Source organism: Mobula hypostoma, chromosome 4 (assembly GCF_963921235.1).
Source record: "Mobula hypostoma chromosome 4, sMobHyp1.1, whole genome shotgun sequence".
Classification (NCBI taxonomy): Eukaryota; Metazoa; Chordata; class Chondrichthyes; order Myliobatiformes; family Myliobatidae; genus Mobula; species Mobula hypostoma.
In genome coordinates, this window is record NC_086100.1 from 34990882 (window position 1) to 35014572 (window position 23691).

Here is a 23691-nt window from a genome sequence, read left to right on the forward strand (position 1 = left end):
CCACTACCCCTGGCAGCCCATTCCAGGTACCCACTGTGTTCGTTTTCAAAAAAAAACAGAGAAAATACTTGCCCTATAATCCCCTTTTAACTTTCCCCTCTCATCTAAAATACATGCCCTCTAGTACTTCACACTTCTACCCTGGGGGGAGAAAGATAATGATTACCCAATCTCCTCTTCTCATAGTCTTACAAACATTTATCAGGTCTCCCCTCAATCTACAAAGCTTCAGAGAAAGCAAACCAGGTCATCCCATTGAATCCAGAACATCCCGATAAACCTTTTCTACGCCCTTTCTAAAGTCTCCACATCCTTGCAGTAGTGGGGAGAGCAGAATTTCACACACTACTCCAAGTGTGGCCTGAATAAAGTTTTATATAGCTGCAATATGACTTCCTTACTCCTAAACTCAGTTCCCTGGCTAGTGAAGACAAGCATGCTCAATGCCCAGTTGGGGCATTAAGGAAATTTATGAGACTCTTGGATAAGCATGTAGATGAAAGAAAAATAGAGAGCTATGCAGGAGGAAAGTGCAAGTTAAATGTAAATGTAGATTAATAGTCAGTACAACTCCATTCGGCCGAGGGTCCTGTACTGTTCTATGTACAGGGTGCTCATAAGGCCACACCTGGAAGACCCCACACAGTTTTTTGTCTCCTTACCTAAGTAAAGGACAATGTAGTGAGTCCTGATAATAAAGGATCAATGCATAATGTGACTATTCCTCCTTCCCCTGCTCTTTCCTCCACTTCCCCCGCCCCACTAAGATGACGTTCCATCTGAGTTCCTTCAATAGACTGTTGAACAAGATATGGAAAATGGTTCAGTAAATCTGATGTGTTTAGAGGAATTTGTTGGAGAAAATGGAATCTAGAAAATACAACTCCTTAACTACAGGAAAGAACCATGGACCAATAATAATAACACTTGAGTGTTTTTTTTAAAGTAAGCTTAATCTTAATAGTAATTAATCAAAAATATCTTTCATTGCACCTGTGCATACGTGCTGTGAAATCCAAGTTTGTCATAATGTACAACTACATACACTCATTTGCCACTTTGAGTTACAGGAGTGGAATGTGTGATTTTCTGCTGCTGTATCCCATCCGCTTCAAGGTTTAACACGTTTGTGTTCAGAGATGTTCTTCTGTATATTACCATGTAATGTGTGGTTATTTGAGTTACTGTGGCCTTCCTGTCAGTTTCAACCAGTTTGGCCGTTCTCCTCTGACCTCCTTCATTAACAAGGCATTTTTGCCCACAGAACTGCCACTCACTGGATGTTTTGCTCTTTGCACCATTCTCTGTAAACTTTCGAGACTGTTGTGCGTGAAAATAGCAGGAAATCATCAGTTTCTGAGATAATCAAACCACCCTGGCTAGCACCAACAATCATTCCATGGTAAAAGTCACTCAGATCACATTTCTTCCCCAATTTGATATTTAGTCTGAACAGCAACAGAATCTCTTGATCATGTCTGCATGCTTTTATACATTGAGTCGCTGCCACATGATTGGTTAATTAGATATTTGCATTAACAAACAGGTATACAGATGTACCTAATAAAGTGGTTACTGTGTATGTGGACAGGTGCAGTAAAATCTTGCTTGCAGCAGCACATAGCATCATATAAGCAACACAGACAAGAAAAATCTTAAACATATACAGTACACAAATTTTACCAGAAAGAACATGATTAGAACAAAAACCACAACTTTTTTTGGTACAAAGTGATCAAAGTAGTCATTGTGTTGCCAAACTGTAGTGATAGGTTTTGGCAGTTGGTACAGGAACTGAATGGTTGAAGGGAAATAGATGTTCTTGAACCTGGTGGTGTGGGACTTATGGCTTCTGAACCTCCTTCCCAGTGTAGCTGTGAAAAAAATGGTATGGCCAGATGGTGAAGATCTTTGGTGATAGATCTGTATTTGTGCATATGGCAATAAACTCAGCTTTGGCTTTGATTTTGGGTAAGTGGTAAGAGAAATACAGAGGACCTTCTTCACCCAGAGAATGGTGTGCAGCTGGAATGCACTGTCAGTAAGAGTAGTCGAAGACGAGTCATTAACAACGTTTAAGTGGAGTCCAGAGGAGCACTTGAATCACACATACATTGAAGGATATTGGCCAAATGCTGAAAGCTGGGATGAATGTGAATAGGTGGATGTGATGGGCTAACTGGCCTGTTTCCATGGTGTGTGACATGTGTGGCTTACTGTTTAAATCTGCTCTTGCTCTACCAAGCTTGTTTTTCCTAACTGTGGCTCAATCCTGTCCATCAAACCAGTCTCTTCCCTCTCAAATCAGTGACATTTCTGATGTCTTCCACCATGTTGACAATTTTGAATTCTGTGGCCCCAGCTGGCCCAGCTTCATCATGGTTGTTCATTCCCCTTATGAAAGTCATTCTGAGCAAGAGTCATTGACCCAAGACCTTAAATGGGGTCTCTTGACACAGATGTTGCCACACAATTTTGTTTCAGGTTCCAGCATATACAATTTTATTTGCTTTCAATTTAATCCAATTTGCCACTTTCTCTTGGATGCTGTGAGCTTTCACTTTTCTGATCAATTGTCAAAACACCTTGAAACATTGTCAATTGCATTTCTACATCCTTCCTCTGACAAATCTATGCTATTGTCCTTTATGAATCTGAGATTATCTAAGTGTTGATTTTTCTGTCCCAATAATTTACCCTTCATCAATATCAGTCTGTTGGTCTGTGGTTATTCCATTCCTTGCTCTTTTAAACAATTATATGAACATCAGTGGTCTTTCATTCCTCCAGCACACCCTGCCTGAGACAGAGCACGGGAAAGTAATATTTGAGTCTGCATTATTTTGAAGACTATGCCTTATCGGAATTGCCCTACAATAACTGGAAGGAAACCTAATTACTAGCATCCTGCCTATATGTTGTTTTTCTCTTGACTGTGACACAAACATAGGAAAAACAAATTATAGCCAGTAAACTGGCTTTTTGTTTTTCTGAGATTTGGAACATTATTGAGACTACTTGCAGCAGGATGCCAGTGTTGTATACTTCATTTCACTTTTAGTGAGCAGTTGTCTTGTTTTTCTAAATGGACTGAACCATTGTAGGGAAGAATCTTGGAGTTTTCATTTTTTAAATCCAAGTACATGCTGAGACAAAATCCAGACTTCTCGTGAGTGATACTAATTTATTATTTTTATCTTGCATCAATTAGTTACATCTGGGATAAAATGGCAGGTGATCAGTTGCAACTTTGGAGTAGGCTGAGCTGGAGACAGAGTCTGTCTGAAACGTCATTCTGCATCGTAGACCCTGTAATTGATATTTACCCTGTATTATTTCACCTGTTGGCACCTGCGTTCAAATCAATTAGAATGGACAAGCCATTTCTTGCAAACTGTATTATGAAGGCATCAGGCCACATGTTGTCAACAACAATGACTAGCTGTATTTACAAATTGCTGTTAACAAGTAAAAATATCCCTCCAGCGTCTCAGAAGCAAGAAGGGGAAAATGGATGTTGAACTAAAGAACCTATGGTAGAAGAATAGCTAAAAGTTTGTTTGAAGATCTTTTAAGAAGGTGCTTTGGTGGATTGGAAAACTGGGTAGAAAAGCTCAGTGATTATTCCAGGGCCTCGGTGCCAGTTAGGGAGTTTACACTCCTGCTGTCAACCTCTTGTTTCCTTCTTGACTGACAGATTTTGTTCTACTTTGTCAACATTTCCTCATTTTTCAAAACCTGTTTGGCCTCCTCTTTATTTTTGTCTATTCACACTTCTTTTCTTTCATAAATAGCTTTATTTTTAAAAAAATTACAACTCTCTGAACCCTTCAAATGTTTTGTGTCAAAATAGGTATTTAATGGATCATCCAGCATCTGCACTCATGCTGTCTGTTTTCTTTATTCGTCTTCTTATTCCATTTTTAAAAAAAATGAAATTCCATTCAGTGCATTCTTTTCCTAGTTCTGTTGTTAACTGTGGCTAGTACTTTTGATCTGAGTTTGTGGATTGTTGGTCCACACCAGGCATTTGAAGGGGCAAAAAATCCTAAATTTGACCCTCCAATGTACTGTGAGGAATTTTCAGCTGTGAATTCAAAACAAAATTTTGTCTGGCTACTTGGGAACCTCTGGAACCATTTCATAGAAAAATAGCAGAATTCTCTCTTACCATTTTTTATTTACCAACTTTTATGCACATATATAAAATATGGATAAAATGTGGCAGATGAAAGGATGTTGGTAGAAGGAATGAATTTGTGGGTTATTTTCTAAATTGTGAGCGAATTCAGAAATTGAAAGTGCAGAGGGGCTTGGGAGTCTGAGTGCAGGGTTCCCTCAGAGTTAACTTGCAGGTTGAGTTGGTAGTAGCAAAGACAGATGCAATGTTAGTATTAATTTCAAGAAGATTAGAATATAAAAGCAAGAATGTACTGCTGAGTCTTTATAAGGGATTGGCCGGATCACATTTGGGGTATGGTGAGCAGTTCTAGGCTTCGTATCCAAAGGAAAGTTGTGCTAGCATTGGAAAGGGTCCAGAGGAGGTTTATGAGAATAATCCCGAAAATGAAAAGGTTAATGTATGAGAAGTGCCTGATAGCTCTGAGCCTGTACTTGCTGGAGTTTAGAAGAATGAAGATGAAATCTCGTTGAAACCTAGATATTGCAAGGCCTAGACAGTGGATGGCCAGAGGTTTTTCCGAGTAGTGGGAGAGTGTAGAACCAGTGGACACAGCATCACAATACAAGACTGTACCTTTAGAAAAGGAATTTCTTTAGAGTGTGGTGAATCTGTGGCATTTATTGCCTCATATGGTTGTGGAAGCCAAGTCATTGGCTATATTTAAAGTGGGGTTGATAGGTTCTTGATTAACAGGGGTGTCAAAAGATATGGGGAGAAGGTAGGAGAATGGGGTGGACGGGAGAGAATAAATCAGCCATGATTGACTCAGTGGTCGAATAACCTAATTCTGCTCCTATGTGTTAAGATTTTATGGTTTTAAAGCGGAGATTATTTGTTGTCATGACATTACTGTTTGTGGAGCCTAGTTGTATGTAATTGATTGCTGTATTTCTTATAATGCAGCAGTATCTAAACCTAAAATACTTAATGGACCATAAAGCACTTGGAATGAGCTAATTTCAGGAAATATAAATCTGTCTTAATTAAAATGATAACCTTGTGTTTTCTTAACCTCAGGATCCTAGAATTTTACTTTTTTATAGGCTTGATTTTGATATGTTTTACACTCTTTACCAAAGTAAACAATTCAGTGGAATGTTTTAATCATTTCCCTTAACCTCTCCCTTTTTTTTGATCAGCTTCCTTGCAACATGAAAAACAGGAGTTCATTTTGTATTCTAAAGAAAAATTCTATGGATACTGGAAAATGAACAAAAATTTAAAATAAACTGCTGGAAGAACCCAGTGGGTTAAGCTGCATCTGTGGGGGGATATGTGGGGCAGTGAAGAATTGTCAACATTTCAGGTTGTGATTTTGTGTCAGGAAATGGCTAGCATGAGAGGGTATAGTTTTAAGGGCTTGGAAGTAGGTACAGAGGAAATGTCAGGGGTAAGTTTTTTATGCAGAGAGTGGTGAGTGCATGGAACGGGCTGCCGGCGACGGTGGTGGAGACGGATACAATAGGGTCTTTTAAGAGACTCCTGGACAGGTACATGGAGCTCAGAAAAACAGAGGGCTATGGGTAACCCTAGGTAATTTCTAAGGTAAGGACATGTTCGGTACAGCTTTGTGGGCCGAAGGGCCTGCATTGTGCTGTAGGTTTTCTATGTTTCTATGACTGAGAGTAGAAAGAGAAAATAGCCAGAACAAAGTGAAGTGGGGCCGGGTGCCAAGGGACGGGGCAGCAGGTGAAAGGTGGAGCAAAGAGGGGTGAGCTGTGATGGACAGGAAGGAGGAGGGGTGAAGTGGGAGGTGGGCAGGTGGATAATAAGAGAAAGCAGAGTAAGGTGGGGAGAGGGGAGGCAGACGGAGCCAGGTGGTGAGGGTGAAAGTTTGACAACTTCTGATTCCCTAGCACCCACTGCTTCACCTTCAGAATGGATGTCTAGTCTTTATACATCTCCATCTGGAAAGGCCTTAAACCACAACATTTCTTTCTACAACAAAGATCCACCATTCCTCACCTCTAACTGTTTCAGCCACCTCGCAGAGCTTGTTTTTGTCTTCAACAGCTCTTGATTCCTCTCACTTCCTGCAAATCAACCGTGCAGCTATGGGGTCCAGATGCATCTTTTTGTTTTGTTGTTGTTCTAAATCTGCCTGTAACTATTCTCCAACTTTTTGTACCACCTTTGCTCCTAACTTCCTTTGCACTCTCAAATTAACTTAAATTATTTCCAACGTTTTTCTCACTTTTCTGGATCTCGGTCTCCATCTCAGAAGACATATCATCCGTTAACTTTTTACATTAAACATTGTCTCCCACAGCTATCTAGGCGATTTCTTACCACCCTGCCTCTTGAAAGGATGCTGCCCCTTTCTCTCAGTTGCTCTATCTCTGCTACATCTGTGCTTAAGATTAGGCCTTGCATTCCAGTATATCTGAAAGGTCCTGCTTTTTAAAGCAAACTATTTTACCACTCTGTTGCATTTCCTCTATTTTCTCAACTTGTGTTCTTGCACCCCTGTCCTCCTTAGAAGTCACAGAGGGAGTGATCCTTGCTGAGAGTGGTGGGGGAGGTAAAGATGTGTTTGGTGGTAAATCCTGTTGAAGATGGTGGAAGGTGCAGTGAATGATGTGCTGGTTGCAGAGGCTCATGGGGTAGAGCATCCACTCTAGACCTGTTGTCATTTTGGTCAGCTACAATGGGATTCCATCGTGTCAGATTATGTCTTTTTCACCCTATGCTGGAACTTTTTTTTATGATTCTATGATATGTTTACCCCTTCCCAATCACCCCTCCCTGGCACAGCAGAACACATAATTTCACCCTCCACTCCTCTCCCGCATTACCATCCAGTACCTAAACAGCTCATTCATGTGAGGCAAAGATTCACATGAACCTCCTTCAACTTCACCCTCCTGCATTTGGTTCTTTTGATGTCGCCTTCTCTACATCAACAACACCAGGTACGGACTGTGTGACTGATTTACAGAGCACCTATGCTCTGTCCTCAATGGCCATTCCAAACTCCTGGTTCTTTTCCCTTTCCCATATTGACCCGTCTGACATCTGCCTTCTCCGCTGCCAGGGTGAGGCCCAGCACAAACTCGAATAATACCTTGTTTTCTGCCTCTGTAGACCCAACACAAAATGTATGAACACTGAATTTCCCAATTTCAGGTTACGCTTACCTACTGCTCACATAGTGCACCCAGCAGATCTCTCACCCCCGCTGCCCCTACTCTGGTTCCATCTGCTTTTTCACTTCCCATAATGGTTTCCATTATCACTTTTCTTGTTTAATCACATTACGACATTTGTAGTTTTTCTATCACTGCTTATCTGTCTCCACATTAATCCATCTCCATTTGGTTCCATCTGCATTTATAAACCGTGTCTCCTTCTATCAGTCAACCCTTGATCCACCTACACTAATGTTTAAGCCCCTCCCCCGACACTCCGCTTTTTACTTTCCATCTCCACGTTTAGTTCTGATGCAGAGTCTTGCAATTCTTGCTTCCCCGCAGATGATGGCTGACCTGCTAAGTTCCTGCAGCAGTTTGATATTTTGCTCCAGCATCTACAGTCTCTCCTCTTTCCTAAAAACATAAACTGCTGGACTAGCTACTTCTGAAATGTCGACTGTACTCTTTTCTTAGATGCTGCTTGGCCTGATGAGTTCCTCCAGCATTTTGTGTGTGTTGCTCGGATTTCTAGCATCTCCAGATTTTCTCTTGTTTGTGATGCTGGATTAGCGTATTGCTTTCAGCAATTTCTGTTTTCATTTTGAATTAATTTCTATGTTTGATTGCTTCTTACTGTAACCATGCTGTTTTTCAGAAGTGACATGTTTATTTGTGTAAATTTGAAATATTAAACTATATAACATAGGAGTTTCATTTTGATGAAGAAGCTGATTGAATGTTAGTCTTGTATTATGAGATATAGTGACTTCAGTTTCACAAGAAGCTTCAGTAAGATTTGAGCTCCTGAGTATTGGTTGTGATTAACTAGTCAAATTCTACAGGCATGATACCACCTTTGAATAAAACAGAAGTAAGTGCTGCAGATGCTGGAAGTTTGGAAGAACAATGTATGCTATTTGAAATGTATAATGCTTTTTTTTCTTTTCATGGTTGCTATCTGATTTACTGAATGTTTTGCATTATTTTTGTTTCTCACAACTGTTCCCTTGTTGGAATAAATACAGTTAACTACCAGTTGAAATCAAATGGTGCTCAGTAGTATCGTCAAACTATCCCACTCAGTGGCTTGATTTGACTGCTCCACTGAACAGTATAACATGTAGAAGACGCCCACAGTTGCATAGTTTTCATGGCATGTGTGTGGGATTTTTATCGGGGGGAGCGGGTGGTAGGGTGGAGTTTGGCATAACACTGAATTACATGTGAGGACAGGTGGTGTAGGGAAGGGATTGGACCCCATTTCCAGTTGCACTGGGAACATCCTGGATTATAATCATTATAAACAACTCTGACACTCATTCAGTTATGTAATCTACGTGGGTGTAGTCTGGAAACTATTTAATTTCAGTTCTTTGATGATTCACATTATTAACAACGAGGCATCTGTTCCAGTTAGGGAGGTGGAGCTTGGAATCCTGATAAGCTGCTTCTTTTTAATCACGCACCTCCAGTCCTCCAGATTGAGGGTAATTAAGAGGTAAATTACTGTACTGCCATTAGTTGATTCATGAATTAATATAAACCTTTTTTATTTGCTGTACAAGAGTTTTAGAAATGGTGGTAAAATAAAAGTTTTACTCATTTTCTATTGAAATATTATTTAAACCTAAATATGCAAGTAGTTGTCACTAGGAATTTAGTTGTAACCAAGAGCCAGGTTAGGTTAGTATCCTTCTGCCCCTCTTTTTTTCTCTCTCTAACATGACCTTTCCACTTTCTGTCTGCATCTGTGCCCCATTCTCCTCTATGCATCCCCTTCTATTTAACTCCTTGACTTTGCTAACTTTTGAATTTTTCGCCTTTAAGCCAAAAGTATAATTGTTTTTCAGTCCTGATTAATGCACTGAGAGTATAATAATTCCCTGTTTAAATACTTTGAAGATTGACTTCTGACAGTATGTAAGAATTTATTTTGATAGAAATTATAAAGGGAGCTAGGAAACGGGCCTTTATTCAACATGCTATAAATGTTATAAGTGCTTGAGTACTCTGAGTAAGTTTACCAGAAGTGTTCAATTAAAATGATTCATCAAAGAGGAATTAAAGCAGTGGGTGTTGATTGAATTGTTCAAAAGTCAGATGATTGTTTGTCAGTGAAATCCATTGTTTCAGTGAGGCAGCTGCTCTGGGTTCATGGAGGGTTAACTGTGGTTTTGTTATCTCCTCTCTACCCACTCAGCTCTTTTAAAATATATTTTTTGAAGATTTCAGATGTATAGCAGTATTTTGTAACTGGTCAGTTGTTTGAATACACACATCAAGTTTCCAAATTAAGATGCATCAAAGGCAAGGGATTAAGTGAGAACTTTGTTATGGTTATAAAGTTAAGGCAAAAGTCAATTTAAGTGAAACTTCTACACTTGGTTATGTTTGGACGTCAGTGCAGAATTGCACATTACAGAATTTTTTTTGAGCTGTGAAAACATTGTCCTGTCATGACTTGGTGACATTATCGTGATAAAACTAACTCCTCTGCTCTTCCAGTGCATTTAAAGTGCCTGCCAAAATCATGTGTCAGCCTGTTTTTGTTTCTCTCTCCTCAAACCTCCATAGCAAACTCTGTTGCTAGTCCTAATACAGTTAGAACCTGAAACATTACTTAGCTGACCTGGGTATTTCAAACATCTATTATTTCATATTTTCAACATGCCCAATTTTTTTTTATTTTTGTTAACTTGTGTTGCTATTGTGAAAACTTCAAAGTTTAAGGGTAATAATTCTGTGCAAACTGTTTCTCTGTTTCCAGTTGTTTGTAGTGATTTAGACATTTGTTTTCACTTATGATAGATGAAAGTACAAGGGAGACAATTTGAGTACAGAATAATAGTTTTCTTTACAACTGGAGTAACTGAAATACAAAAGAAATAATATGGGAAATATACAATGGATCCATCATCTAAAAGGGGATAATATGGACTGATATTTCTGTAGAGACTATGCTAAATGCTGTATTTTCTCGTGAGCAGCATCTTTTATTGTGGAGCAAACAAATTTGTGTTTTTGCTCACCAGTAATGTGAACTTGACACTTTGGCTTGTTATACCAGGAATCACACAAAGCCTCATGAGTTTTGGTTTACTCTAAATACTGAAACTTGACCCTCATTTCTGTTTTTTTTTTGACAGTTGTCAACAACCAACAATTTTCTACTAAGAAAACAACAGGAATTCTGCAGATGCTGGAAATTCAAGCAACACACATCAAAGTTGCTGGTGAATGCAGCAGGCCAGGCAGCATCTGTAGGAAGAGGTGCAGTCGACGTTTCAGGCCGAGACCCTTTGTCAGGACTAACTGAAGGAAGTTAGTCCTGACGAAGGGTCTCGTCCTAAAATGTCGACTGCACCTCTTCCTACAGATGCTGCCTGGCCTGCTGCATTCACCAGCAACTTTGATGTGTGTTATTTGCTACTAAGAATACTTCTTTTGAAAAAGTTTTGAAGTGACAAATTCAAGCCAGCTAAAGTTTTTGGGCTGGCTGGTGACATAGTGATCAAAGAGGTTATGGGGAACCTAATAGATGAGGGATGATTACAGAGCTTTAAGAGCCTAATTCCAGAACACGGGGTCTGGAATATTGAAGACACTGCCATTAATGGTGGAGTGATTAAAATTGGATGTGCAAGAAACCAAAATTAGAGGGGAAAATCAGTTCTGAAGAACTAAGGGCTGAGAAAGCTGACATTAGGGAAGGTTTTGAAGATGAAGGCAAGAATTTAATATTTGTTCACATGACGATGAGTACACACTTCTCGGATGCTTGCTGCATTAAGCCGTGAAGTTGTTGATCAGATACAAAAATGCGCGCATTTTTGAGATCATAAATATAGAACTGAAATTTCATTAACAAAATTGCAGTGAATCTTCAGAGTTTGTTGGTTTAGAAATGGTGTGACAAGGTATTGCAATCTAGACTAGTGCTATGGGAACAAAATACATTGAAGGAATGGCACAGGATGTTTCATTCTCCTCCCAAAGGCATTGTGCTAGAGGTTACTGATTCATCAGATTATTGTTGAGCCAACAAGTATTTTCACTGCACAGGACGGCACACATGTTGATGCAGGTGCTTGGATCTTAATAACAAAAAGCACTTTGCAAAGGAGCTCTTTACTGAAGTCAAACTCTATAATTCACTCAATGCACAATAACATTGTACAAAACTTCAAAAAATTTACCAATGACCCCTTCTAAAATTTCATTAATTTTGTTAGTTCCACATTGGTTTTTCTTGGACAAAGAAACTGAAGTTTGGTTATGGAAAGAGGCCGAGACCACTTGGTAATCGTTTAAGGTATGCTTATTTTGCAATTAACCAGTGCAACAGCTTTTCCACTTTAATAATTCTTCTGCACAGGTCTCTTGTCATTGTTGGATATGACAGACTACCAACATTTTGAGGGAAGAGAGTGTATATGTTACATTATTGAATAAATTGGTGAAGTAAACAGTATATGTGGGTGGAAATATTTGTAAATGTGTAAGGGCAAAGGATTGGAGAATGGAGACAGACATTGGGAAGGAATAATTAAAGATAAGGGAAGTATACTTATTAAGTGAAGAAGCTATTTCCTGCAGAACCACAGCAATTATTTCCTGACTACAGAACTGTTAATCACAACAGTTCCATTTAATATCAGAGAATGTACAGTATACAATTTGAGATTCTTACTCTTCGCAGACATCCACGAAACAGAAGAAAACCCCAAAGACTGAATGACAGAAAAAAGTTAGAACCCCAAAGCCACCCTCCCCCTCCATGCAGCAGCAAAAGCATCAGCCCTGCCCCTCCACCCATTTGTTCTAGCAGGAAGCATCCGTGCCCACCACCCACCAAGCGAGTAATAGCAAAGCCCCCAAAGAGAGCACGATCTGCAGTCCAACAAAAACCATTGTTCACCCAACAATTTAACATGCCACAAACTCTCTTGTTACTAACAAGGGACTGAAAAGTGCCCTTCCATAGCAAGAGGGGAGACCAGCAAACAACTCGCTGTTTCGATGTTGCAGTCTGCAGCATCGCTTTTTTATTCCGAGTTTCTGCAACTCAAGAATTAGCAGCAAACTCCCCACCATCGAGAGCGAGTGAGCGCGGTTGCCCAAGTGCAGGGGTCTCCAACATCTGCACTTGCTGTCTTGACGTTTCGATCTCTTGAGACACCTCAGTTGCTGACACTGGCGTGGAATCAAGTCTACAGGCCCTGGTGGTCTGGGTCCTAAAACTCCTGTATCTTTCTGATGGCAGCATCAAGAAGATTGGATGGCCGTAGTGGTGGGGGTCCTTGATGATGGACCAGTTTTCTGTGTGGATGTGCTCAGTGGTGGTGAGGGCTTTACCTGTGGTGCATTGCACCATCTCCATGACCTTTTGTCAGATGTTCCATTCAAGGGCATTGGTGTTTCCATAACAGGTTGTGATGCAACCAGTCAATAGACTCTGCACCACTTATCTACAGAGGTTTGCCAAAGTTTTAGATATCATTCCAAATCTATGCAAACTTCTAAGGAAGTAGAGCTGCTGCTGTGCTATCTTCATAATTGCACTAATGTGCTGAGCCAAGGACAGATCATCTGAAATGATAATACAGAGGAATTTAAAGTTGCTGACTCTCTTCCCCCTCTGATCCTCCAAGGAGGACTGGCTTATGGACCTCTGGTTTCCTCCTCCTGAAGTCAGTTAGCAGCTCCATGGTCTTGTTGACATTGAGTGAGGAGTTGTTATGGCACCACTTAGCCAGATTTTCAGTCTCCCTCCTACATGGTGATTTGTCACCACCTTTGATTTGGCTAATTACATTTGTCAAATTACAGAGATTTAGCTGTCACAAGGACAGGAATGGCTGCTAGATGTTCTGGGGTTTAGATATTTCAAAAGGGACAGGGAGGGAGACGAGAGAGTTGGTGTGTGCAGTTGCTAATCAGCAATAGTATGTGGCTACAGATAGGGAGGATATCGTGGAGGGATCATCCACTGAGTCAGAAACCGGAAGGGAGCAATCACCCTATTATTCTATAGACATACAGAGGAGAGAATCAGGAGGCAGATCTTGGAAAGGTGCAAAAATATCAGGATTATCGTCATAGTGATTTCAATTTACCAAATATTGATTGTCACCTCTTTAATATAAAAGATTCATTGGGTAGAATTTGTTAGGTATGTCGAGGAAGGATTCCTGATGTAATATGTGGACAGGATGACTCAAGGAGAGGCCATTCTTGATCTAGTACTGGGCAGGGAACCTCGTCATGTAACATACCTCTTGGTGGGAAAGCATTTTGGAGCCAGTGACCACAACTCCAACTATTGCCATAGCCTTGTACATAGGATACGTGGTACGGAAAAGTATTTAATTGGGGGATGGCGTATTATGATGGTATGAGGCAGGAACTTAGCAGCATAAATTAGGAACTGATTTACCTGAGGAAATGCACAACAGAAGTGTAGAGATTGTTTAGGGAACACTTGTATGGCATTCTAGATAGGTTTATCCCAGTGACGTGGGCAAAGGATGGGAAGGTAAAGGACCTATGGTTGATGAGGGCATGGGATTCAGGGAAACTTGGGAGAATCCAGAGAGAATTGGCTTACCCATAGAAGGTAAAGAGTGATAGGAGACATAATAGAGGTATACAAGATAATAAGAGGAATAGATGGAGTGGATAGCCAGTGCCTCTTCCCCAGGGCACCACTGCTCAATATAAGAGGACATGGCTTTAAGGTAAGGGGTGGGAAGTTCAAGGGGGATATGAGAGGAAGATTTTTTACTCAGAGAGTGGTTGGTGCGTGGAATGCATTGCCTGAGTCAGTGGTGGAGGCAGATACACTAGTGAAATTTAAGAGACTACTGGACAGGTATATGGAGGAATTTAAGGTGGGGGGTTATATGGGAGGCAGGGTTTAAGGGTTGGCACAACATTGTGGGCCGAAGGGCCTGTACTGTGCTGTATTATTCTGTGTTCTATAGAATATATTCTGCCGAGAGGTTGGTGACTATTCATGTTCCATGGGAATCTGTGTTGGGACCCCTGCTGTTTTTGAATTTTATAAATAACTTGGATACGAAAGTGGAAGGTTGGGTTAGTAAGTCTGCAGATGACACAAAGGTTAGTAGCGTTGTGGATAGTGTAGAGGGTTGTCATAGGTCACAATGGGACATTTGATAGGATGCAGAATGGGACTGAGAAGCAGCAGATGGAGTTCAAGCTTAAAGGTAGAGTAAAGTGTTAATAGTGGAATTCATCGCAGTGTGGAGGAAAGGACGGCCCTTGTGGTTCACATCCATAGGTCGCTCCAAGTTGCCACGCAAGTTGATAGGGTGGTTAAGAATGTGTTTGGTGTGTTGACCTTCATTAGTCAGGTCTTGAGGTAATGTTGCAGCTTTACTAACCTCTAGTTACTCCACAGTTGGAGTATTATATTCAGTTCTGGTCATCTCATTATAGGAAGGATATGAAAACTTTAGAGGGGTTGCTGAGAAGATTTACTAGGAATTAGAGAGCATGTTTTTTGAGGATAGGTTAAACAAGCTAGGGCTTTTGTCTTTGAGCAAAGGAGAATGAAAGGTGACTGGATTGGGCTGTGTGGGGTGTATAAGATGATAAGAGGCATAGATAGCATGGACTGCCAGTACCTTAATCCCAGGGTAGAAATGGCTAATAGTCATAGTCATACTTTATTGATCCCGGGGGAAATTGGTTTTCGATACAGTTGCACCATAAGTAATAAATATTAATAGAACCATAAATAATTAAATAGTAATATGTAAATTATGCTAGGAAATAAGTCCAGGACCAGCCTATCGGCTCAGGGTGTCTGACCCTCCAAGGGAGGAGTTGTAAAGTTTGATGGTCACAGGCAGGAATGACATCCTATGATGCTCTGTGCTGCATCTCGAGGAATGAGTCTCTGGCTGAATGTACTCCTGTGCCCAACCAGTACATTATGTAGTGGATGGGAGACATTGACCAAGATGGCATGCAACTTAGACAGCATCCTCTTTTCAGACACCACCGTGAGAGAGTCCAGTTCCATCCCCACAACGTCACTGGCCTTATGAATGAGTTTGTTGATTCTGTTGGTGTCTGCTACCCTCAGCCTGCTGCCCCAGCACACAACAGCAAACATGATAGCACTGGCCACCACAGACTCGTAGAACATTCTCAGCATCATCCGGCAGATGTTAAAGGACCTCAGTCTCCTCAGGAAATAGAGACGGCTCTGACCCTTCTTGTAGACAGCCTCAGTGTTCTTTGACCAGTCCAGTTTATTGTCAGTTCGTATCCCCAGGTATCTGTAATCCTCCACCATGTCCACACTGACCCCCTGGATGGAAACAGGGGTCACCGGTACCTTAGTTCTCCTCAGGTCTACCACCAGCTCCTTAGTCTTTTTCACATTAAGCTGCAGATAATTCTGCTCACACCATGTGACAAAGTTTCCTACTGTAGCCCTGTACTCAGCCTCATCTCCCTTGCTGGTGCATCCAAGTATGGCAGAGTCATCCGAAAACTTCTGAAGATATCAGAAGGCATGAATTTAAGGTAATTGGAGAAAAGTATAGTGGGGGGGGGGGATATCAGAAGTAGATATTTTACACAGCGAGTGGTGGGTGAGTGGGTGGAACACACTGCCAGGGGTGGTCGTGTAGGCAATACATTAGGGACATTTAAAACCTTCTTGTATAGCTACATGGATGAAAGAAGAATGGTGGGCTGTGCAGGAGGGAAGCAAGAGATTGATCTTGGAGTAGGTTAAATGGACGGCATCACATTTTGGATTTGGGCGGAAGGGCCTGTACTGTTTGATTTTTTTTCGGCTATGTTCTATTATTTGCATTCCTCCTGACTGATAGTTCTTGGGAGCTTGTGCAGTACTATTATGGCTGAATGTGTTTATTTTAAAGGGGAGTTTTATCTGTTGGCTCGATATCAGCAAAATATTGTAGTGGGTCTATTGTAGTATAACATTTCTGCTAGTGACTTGATCAAGAATTAATTAAAAATGCTTCAAAACTCTGGGAAAACCATTCAGGCAAAGCTGTTTGGGATTTGAATATGCAGTGACCATCTGGTCTGACTAGCCTTTTTGTCTGGTTTCTACTCCCCCGACTGCTTTTGGAGCCTAGAACAATGGCATTGTGGCAGAAAGGAAATTCTCCAAGTAAGCATTTTGCAGCCTATCTTAATGGATAGCCAGTGACATCATCAGGCGACTGCACTTAATCTAATCTGTAGAACCAATTGTGAGTCAGGTTTCTGTCATCTAGATCTACTAGTAAGGACGGGGTGCACAATCTAAAGTTTAGTGAAAGAACTCAAGTTAAGGAATATTTTGATCAGGATGATTTAAATATGGATTAATTCTGAACGTCTCGGGCTGAAACGTCGACTGTACCTCTTCTCATAGATGCTGCCTGGCCTGCTGCGTTCCACCAGCATTTTGTGTGTGTTGCTTAATTCTGAAGCTTAGTCTGTTTGTTTATACAGATTGTTCTGGCAAAACACATTGACTCACAAACTGATTTTTTTGAAATAATACAAACATACAAATCGGGAATCTATTGTACATTTTATCCTGGCTCTATTTATGCATTTGCTTTCAGAGAATGTCAGAAGGGAAGACGTCATTTAGATAGCAACTTTCATGATTTTGCAATAGACCATAAGACAAAGAAGCAGAATTAGGCCATTCGGCCCATTGAGTCTGCTCCACCATTCCATTATGGCTGATCCCGGATTCCAGTGAACCCTATATACCTGCCTTCTCGCATTTTGAGATCCATTTTGCATAATTTAGAAACATAGCAGTCTCTTCGCACAAGAAGGTCCAAAGAATACTGTTGAGATAAATATTATGATAATTGTTTCAAGTCAATTTTGTTTTAATTCAGCATGTGGAATGACTCTTGGAAGTGAAGTATTTTAGTGATTCCAATGAATTAAACTCTGAATGAATATTTAGAAGACTACGTAAAAAGCAGGTGCTGTAGAAAACCAACCTGTATTTCAGTGGTTTATGACAAAGTTGGTTTGTATTACTGTACAAAGCAACTCATACAAAATGCGGAGGAACTCAGCAGACCAGGCAGCATCTATGGAAAAGAGTAGATATTCAGTCCTGACGAAGGGTCCCGGCCTGAAACGTCGACTGTACCTCTTCCTAGAGATGCTGCCTGGCCTGCTGCGTCCACCAGCAACTTTGATGTGTGTTGATAGATATTCAATGTTTTGGGCTGAATCCCTTCATCAGGACTGGTTACTCTACAAGCCCTTCTTCCCCTTTCTCTACCACTTACAGCATACATGCTTTCTAAATTTTTGCAGTTATGGTTGAAGATCATTGGCTTGAATCATTAACTCTGTTTCTTCACAGATGCTGACTGACTTGAAACTTGCAGCATTTTCTGTTTTTATATGAGATTTGTAGCATCTGTAGTTTGTGTTTTTAGCATCACTTGCTAGATTAACAATTATGATAGGGGTCACAATGATATCAACCACTAAATATTCAAAATCCTTAAAATGTGATAAATGAAAAAAGACACAGAGGCAATGCCATATTTGAGGACACCAAGTTTATTGATTGTGGCATGCTCAATTTTATCAAAATATCAATTATCATCAAAGAAGGCTGAAGCACAACGCTCTAGCCCACCAGTTGCTGATCACTGAGTCAGATTAGCTATACCTGCTATCTCTGCAAAAAAAAATGTGGCTGCCCATCCCAGATGCAGCAGAGTTGTCAAGCCACGTGCCAAGCAATATGATACTCTTTTTTTCTTTTTAAATCTTTTTATTGAATAAGTATACAAAAAGGTAAGCCATAAAGGCACTAATACATTGTTAGAATATAATAAAATTACAGGAAATATTAATACAAAAAGAAGATACAAACAATGTAATTTAAACATAACATACTAAGGTAACATAATAGTATACTCATTTTTATATATATATATACCAATAGAGAAAAGGGAAAAAAAAACCACCGTGCAACTAAACTAAAAAGCAAAGCAAAGCAATGGGCTAACTTGGAACCAAGCAGAGTTAAAAAACTTAAAATCACGTCCTCAATCCCGACCTCCATTAAAAACAGTAAAAAAAACAAGAAGGGTATATAAATATGGAGCAAAAAAAAGGAGAAAAAAAATTACATTAAATGAAAATATTGAATAAAAGATCTCCAGGTCTGTTCAAATTTAAGTGAGGAATCATAAAGATTGCTTCTAATTTTCTCCAAATTCAAGCATAATATTGTCTGAGAAAACCAAAAAAAGATAGTTGGAGCATTAAGCTCTTTCCAATGTTGTAAGATACATTTTTTTGCCATTAAAGTAAGAAATGCAATCATTCTACGGGCTGAAGGAGAAAGATTACTGGAAATTTTAGGTAGTCCAAAGATAGCAGTAATAGGGTGAGGAGAGATATCTATATTCAATACCTTGGAGATAATATTAAAAATGTCTCTCCAAAAAGTTTCCAGAGTAGGACAAGACCAGAACATATGAGTTAGAGAGGCTATCTGTCCCGGACATCTAGCACAAAAAGGATTAATATGAGAATAAAAGCGAGCTAATTTGATATTCTTGACAATAGATTCATGCTGCATTGCCAGCAAGAAGGAACTTGGAATTTGGTATTAACACTTCCCAGCCTGTATTTCAGAATCAAATTTAATATCATCAGTTTATGTCATGAAATTTTTTGACTTTGTGAGAACAGTAGAATGCAATACGTAATGGAGAAAAAAACTGAATTATAGTAAGTATATATTAAATAGTTAAATTAAGTAGTGCAAAGTAGTAGTAGTGTAGAATTCTTTCAACAGTTGTGACAAAAAAGCCCCATTATTGCAAAGGGTATGCTGATAAACATAGTTGTTGAGTTATAAGACTAGTAAGTTGTACAACGTTCAAGGCAGCAGCCTGCAATCTATAAGGTGTAATTCTGTGAATACCACCACAGCTCTGGCGCCTCAGTCACAATTAACTTGTCTTACCAGCAGGAGGGATGCATCATAGGGCCCAGGAAGATTTTGTCCTATGAATTTTCAGTATTTGGCTCCAGATCCCATAAAATGTTATGACATCAGGTTATACTTTGGCAGGAAAACCACTTCTAAATGATCATCCTCCCTAAGCTGATGAATTGATTCTCTTCTGTGTTGTACAGTAGTGGGGAAAATGCACAAAATAAAATGGATCACAAACAAGAGAAAATTTGCTGATGCTGGAAATCCAAGCAACATACACAAAATGTTGGAGGAACTCGGCAGGCCAGGCAGCATCTATGGAAAAACGTATGGTTGACGTTTCAAGCCGAGACCCTTCGGCGGGACTGGAGGAAAAAAGGCTAAGGTATAGATTTAAAAGGTGGGGGAGGGGAGAGAGAAACAAAAGGTGATGGGTGATACCGGGAGTACCGGGAGGGGGAGAGATGAAGTAAAGAGCTGGGAAATTGATTGATGAAAGAGATACAGGGCTGGAGAAGGGGGAGTCTGATGGGAGGGGACAGAAGGCCATGGAACAAAGGAAAGTGGGGAGGAGCACCAGAGGGAAGCAATGGGCAGGCAAGGAGATAAGATGAGAAAGGGAAGTGGGAGTGAGGAATGATGGCGGGGTGGGGGGGGGGTGCGGTTGTGGGGCAGTACCAAAGGTTCAAGAAATCGATGTTCATGCCATCAGGTTGGAGGCTACCCAGATGGAATATAAGGTATTGTTCCTCCAACCTGAGCGTGGCCTCATTCAGAAAGTAGAGGAGGCCATGGATTGACATATTGGAATGGGAAGTGGAATTAAAATGGGAGATCCCACTTCTGGTGGACGGAGTGTAGGTGCTCGACGAAGCGATCTCCTAATCTATGTCGGGTCTCACTGATATACAGGAGGCTATACCGGGGGCACAGGACACAGTGTGAACTTTGTCCATCACGAAGAAACTTGGAGGAAAAATTTATGGAATGTGAGGCTTTCTGCATTAATATGCTTCTGAACCAGCCAAGGAGCAGGCTTGTTTAGATCCCAGTGTTACCCAATGAAAAAGTGTTGATATTCTATTGGTTAAGAGGTTGTTGGGAAAAGTGATCCTAATATTATTAGAATTTTATATGAAGTTTAAAAGTGCTCATCAGAATACATGGTCTTAAATCTAAGTAAAGCAAACCATGAATATATGAAGCGTGAGCTGGATCTGATACTTTGTGAAACTACACTGAAGGCAATGACTTTCATTTAAAAAAAAATTTACAAAAAATATAACACCTTTCAAGGCATCAAACCCAACAGAGAAAGTGGTTGTGCAGAGGCTGTCAGAAAAACAATTAGATCAAAGGAAGATGCAAGCTTGAGAACTGGGATAATTTTAGAATTTAGAAAAGGTGAACAAGATTTTAAGGTAAATTGAGCACCAGTAATTTATCAAGAAAGTAAAACATTTTGTAAAGGCTTAAACAGCTCAAAAACAGATGTGTAGCAATACTTAATATTGATCCCATGCAGAATGAGAAAGATAATAACTATATTGGAGATTTTCTAAGTAAGTTGTTGCTACTTCCTTCATAATACTTTCTGCAATTTTCATGCTTTTGAATGTGATTGTGATACAGTCGCATTAATAGCTATACTACCATACCAACTTACTGGTGCAGCCTTTTGGCCCATTGATTCTGCTCTGACAGGCAAACATTTATACTAGTCCGACTGCAATCCTATGTTATTCTGCCTACATTCTCATCATTTTCCCCAGGTTCTGCTACATGCCTGGAACTATGAATAATTAACCAACACTTCTGATTTTTACATAAAATTCTGTCATTTGGGAGAGCCAGTCAGAGAATGGAGCAGTTGGTGTAAAGGTAGATGCAGCATATAGAGAGACTGGGGGGTAAAATAGGCAGTGGGTGGGGTACATTTGCTGTCAGTTGGATGGGTTAAAGTGTGTCTAATTTAACACAAGATATGTCAGCACTTGGAGCATGAATCAGTATGTGGAACTACGAGACTTGACTGTCACAAGTGCAAGAATTGCTGTTGGATATCCTGGGGACAGAAAGAGAGGGAGGTAAAAGAGGTGGGGGTGCTGTATTGCTAATCAGGGATAGTTTAACAGAAAAGGAGGATGCTTTGGAAGGATTATTGTATACTGATTTAGTGTGGGTGGAAATCTGAAACGGGAAGAGAGCAATCACTCTGCTGGGAGTATTCTATAGATTTACCCTACCTTCCTCCCCCCTCCCGCCCAATACCAGCAGAGACACCAAAAAACAGATCGGAAGGTGGAAAGGTGCAAAAATAGCAGGGTTGTCATGGATTATTTCAGATTCCCTAATATTGATTGGCACTTCCTTAATGGAAAAGGTTTAGATGGGGTTGGATCTGTTAGGTGTGTACAGTAAAGATTTCTGACAAAATATGTGGACAGGCAGAGCAGAAGAGAGGCCATACTGGATCTGGTATTATGCAGTGAACTTGGCCAGATGGCAGACCTCTTGAGTGGGTGAGCATTTTAGAGATGGTGACCACAACTTCCTGACCTTTACCATAGCCTTGGACAGGAATAGGAATAGATGGTACGGGAAAGTACTTAATTGTGGGAGGCAGAAATATGATGCTGTTACGCAGGAAGTTGGGAGTGTAAATGGGAAAAGATGTACTCGGGAAGATAGGCAACAGAATGGTGCAGATTCTTTAGTGTGCATTTGGAGAAGCATAGTCATATTAAGAATAGTCAGCATGGCTTTGTGTGGGGCAGGTCGTGCCTCATGCGCCTGGTTGAGTTCTTGAGAATTTGACAAAACAAATTAATGAGGGTAGAGTAGTAGATGTGTGTATATGGATTTTGGTAACACAAGAAATTCTGCAGATGCTGGAAATCCAAAACAACACACACAAGCTGGAGGAACTCGGCAGGCTAGCAGTATCTATGGCAATGAACAAACAGTCGACGTTTTGGGTTGAGACCCTTCTTCAGGAGTCCTGAATTTACATTTTAGTAAGGCGTTTGGTAAGGTTCCCAGTGGTAGGCTCATTCAGCAAGTGAGGAGGCTTGGGATTCAGGGAAACTTGGCACCATAGATTCAGAATTGGCTTTCCCACATTAGGCAAGAGGGTGATAGTACATGGAGCGTATTCTGCCTAGAGGTCAGTGACCAGTGCCATTTGGCCTGGATCTGTTCTGGGCTCCCTGTCCTTTGATTTTTTTTAATATAAATGGCATGGATGAGGAAGTAGAAAGGTGGGTTAATAAGATTGCAGATGGCATGAAGGTTGGTGGTGTTGTGGGCGGTGTGGAAGGTTGTCGTAGGTTATAACAGAACATTGACAGGGTGCAGAGCTGGGTTGAGAATGGCAAGTGGAATTCAATTAAAAAGTGTGAAGTGATGCACTTTGCAAGGTCGAACTTGAAGCCTGAGTACAGGATTAATATCAAGATGGGGTCCATGTTCGTAGATCGCTCAAAGTTCCCATGCAAATTGATGGGGTGATTAAGTAGGTGAAAGGTGTGTTGGCCATCATTAGTTGTGGGATTAAGTTCAAGAACTGAGGTAATGTTGCAGCTCTGTAAAACTCTGGTTAGACCACACTTGAAGTATTGTGTTCAGTTCTGATCATCTCATTATAGGGAAGGGTGCAGAGGGGAATTACCTGGATGTTGCTTGGATTAGAGAGCACATTTTATGAGGATAGGTTGAGTGAGCTAGGGGTTTTCTCTTTGGAGTGAAGGAGGGTGCGAGGTGATTTGATAGAGGTGTATAAAATGATAAGAAGCATTGATGGAGTGGATGTCCAGAATTTTTTTCTCAGAGTGGAAATGGCTTGCAGAAGAGATTAAAATCGTAATTTTAATACAATTGGAGGAAAGATGGGATTTCAGAGGTAGGTTTTTTTTACACAGAGTTATAGGTGCGTGGAACACACTGCTGTAAAGATGCTCCTAGGCAAATGTGGGATAATGGCTACGTGGGAGGGAAGGGGTAGATTGATCTCTGAGTAGGTTTAAAAAATCAGCGTAACATCATTGGCTGAAGGGTTTGTACTTGTATGGTTCAACAGTATGTTCTGTGATCCTTTCCCCAAAGGGATATGGGAAGGAACCCGAACAAATTGCAATGTCACAGGGTGAACATGCAAACTCCACATAGCACCGCAGGTCAGAATTGAATCCAGGCTGCTAAGTTGCAAGTCAGCTGCACCATTATGTCCTTTAAAGCAGGGGTCCCCAACCTTTTTCGCACTGCAGATCGGTTTCATATTGTCAATATTCTTGCGGACTGGCCGACCCGGGGGGGGGGGCGGGGGGGAGGGGCGGGGGTAAGGGTTGTCAATGGACAAGAGTAGCAGTCAAATACGCTGGGTTTCACCG

At 40.6% G+C, this 23691-nt stretch overlaps 1 protein-coding gene across 6 annotated transcripts in view; it reads left to right on the forward strand.

Moving 5' to 3' along the window:
* tnk2b (tyrosine kinase, non-receptor, 2b) overlaps window positions 1–23691 on the forward strand; it is a 255079-nt gene that overhangs the window by 21474 nt on the left and 209914 nt on the right. Inside the window, exon 1 of one of the 6 annotated variants that reach the window (XM_063045577.1) lies at window positions 723–3169. The exons of the other annotated variants lie outside the window; for them this stretch is intronic. The gene's annotated coding sequence lies outside the window, so the exon portion shown is untranslated. Of the gene's footprint in view, window positions 1–722; window positions 3170–23691 lie in introns of those variants that run through there. 6 annotated transcript variants of the gene reach the window in all.